This window comes from Cyprinodon variegatus, unplaced genomic scaffold, assembly GCF_000732505.1.
Source record: "Cyprinodon variegatus isolate N-32 unplaced genomic scaffold, C_variegatus-1.0 Scaffold329, whole genome shotgun sequence".
NCBI lineage: Eukaryota > Metazoa > Chordata > Actinopteri > Cyprinodontiformes > Cyprinodontidae > Cyprinodon > Cyprinodon variegatus.
In genome coordinates, this window is record NW_015150782.1 from 665,452 (window position 1) to 667,927 (window position 2,476).

A 2,476-nucleotide genomic window follows, 5' to 3' on the forward strand; every position below is an offset into this window, starting at 1 on the left:
CTAAAAGATCTGCCTCCCATTCTATTTTTAGAAATGTAAACATGTTTGATTTTCTCCTGAGCGGGAGGTGGTCGTGAGACGCTGATCGGCCCTCGTTACCCCATGTATACTATACGATGTTGTACAGTGTCTGTCCAGCTTTAGGGTAACAAGCAACAGTCTAGTGATACAGTGTCGCTTACCAAAGAAAAAGGAGACAAAAACAAAAGGCAACTGAAATCATTGTTCAGACCACAGCAGGCGACCGTTTCAGTTCCTGAAAAGCTGAATTTCAAAGAACAGATGAGGTTTAACAAAAGAAAACAGCCTTTAAAGAAAAATGTCAAGTAGAAAAATTCTTCCTAAAGTTGCATATTTTGGTTCAGGTTCAACAAAAACAAAAATTGCTCTGTTTTAAAGCTACAGTGGATCATTTTGAGCTTTCAGACATCTAGTGGTGTGAGTGCAGCGACATGAACTGCTTCCCCAACATACGGAGGCCACCAGGTGCAAAATGGCTTCCACAACCTCTGCATCACTTTTAGCATAAAGTGACGATGTGGTTTGTTTACATACATCATTTTATAAAAAACATTTTACAATCTGGAGAGGATATAGATTTTATTTAGGCCTAATTTGGCGCAGTGCCATTCGAGCATAATGTTGATCTCTACCGTCACTAGTTTGTCAGCTCTGAGCTGCCGTAGCGGCACTGCCTCCGAGGCAACGCAAACATAAAGGCTTTCAGTTCATAGAGGATAATAAATTACATGCTTCTGTATAATAGTTTACGTTTCTGTAGTAGTTATTACACAACGGAGCTTAATTCAGGCCCATGATAATTATTCTTAGTTATTTCTAGAATACCTTTAATGACGGAGGGAAACAAGCAATTGTTTCCAGAAATCAAAGTATCAAATTCAGCCAAATTTTCTCATTACATTTTTTAAGTCACTGTAACTAAGATGCGCCTGAAGCTTTGGAACTTCAACAGTAATGAATTAAACTGTCCCTCCTGGGTGGGTAAGTAAGGTGGGCGGTTCCGTCACCTCTAGCTCTGCTCCTCCACCAGAGCCCTGTGAGTCAGAGGGTTCCTCTCAGTATCTCAGCCTTCCATGGAACTGAGCTCTTCTGGACTGAGATCTCTGATGTTTCTCCAGGTCTCTGTTGGAGCCTCCAGTCTGGGGGTTTCTGCCCCCAGTGCTCCGATGACCATGGGCTCTACAGTTGCCTCCACCTTCCAGGCTCTCTCCCTAGTTCTCCCCCTTGATGTTTCTCCAGTTTCTCCTGTTCCTGCAGCTGATCCATGATCACAATGTCCGCTTGGTTGGACACAACCCTTTGGTCTGTTTGCATCTGGAAGGATCTCAGCCCTGTCATTCTCCACCACCTTGACAGGGGGCTCCCATTCTGACCTGGGGGCACCCAGGCAGCTGTCTGGACAGGCAACATACATTTCACAGTTTTCTACACACATTTTCTACATTTTTTAAAACTTGCTCAGTGCCTTTTGCCACTAACTGATTCTACCATTCACCAACACATCGTATCCGAGACTTTTTAGTTTTGTCTTCTTTGACGGGCTGTAACCAAACTTACCTGGCCTCTTCTGACGTTACACTCTGCTCCTCTGCTTCCCCTGGTAAACCTCTCCCTCTTAGGACCGGCAATCCTAAAACGGATTCTATTAAAGGTAATTATTTACAGTTGTGCTTGAAGGTTTAGACACACTACTGATAAGAAAAAGGGATAAATTCACAGTAATTCTAATAACAAGTAAAAAATAATAATAAAATAAAGCAAAAACATACAAAATTCTGATTTGATAGATTGAACTTTTGATTTTGAATTGTGATTTTAAAAATTATTTAAGAAAAACAGTCCTAGACACATTAGAGTAGCTTCCTCATGAACGTCTCACCAACAGGAGCAGAAATCTGACTCGACGTTTAAGAAAACACCTGATTGCAGCAATTCCCTGCAACTGTGTTGCTCAATGTTTTTGTTTATTAATATTTCTGTTGAACCACAATTTGTTATTAATTTTCATTGATTTTTTTTACAATTTCACTGGCAGCTGTTTTTTTTTTTCATCTTTAATGACAGAATGTGCATACTATTTTTTAATCCAAGTACTGAATAGTTTTTAGACTGTTCTTTATTTAGTATGTTTTTGGAAAAAGGTCTTTCTGGTCCATATTCAATAAAACCTTTCTCTGTGGGTCCAGGCTGGAGAGCAGAGGTCTGCTTTGTTCAGAACCCTAAGAAGAAAAAAGAGATTCTATCTGCTGGTTCTACTCCACTCTCAGCTCGGTCATCTACCAGGACATTTTGGAGCAACGCTTCCTTCTTCTGACACATTTATGGATAAACAGCCTGACAGAAGTTCAAAGGTACCAAAAGCTGGTCTCATGTGTTCCTGTGCTTGATTTGGCAGCAGACTGGTCTGATCAGAGCCCATGAGACCCCCCATGCGGACCATCTGAAGTAGGGATGC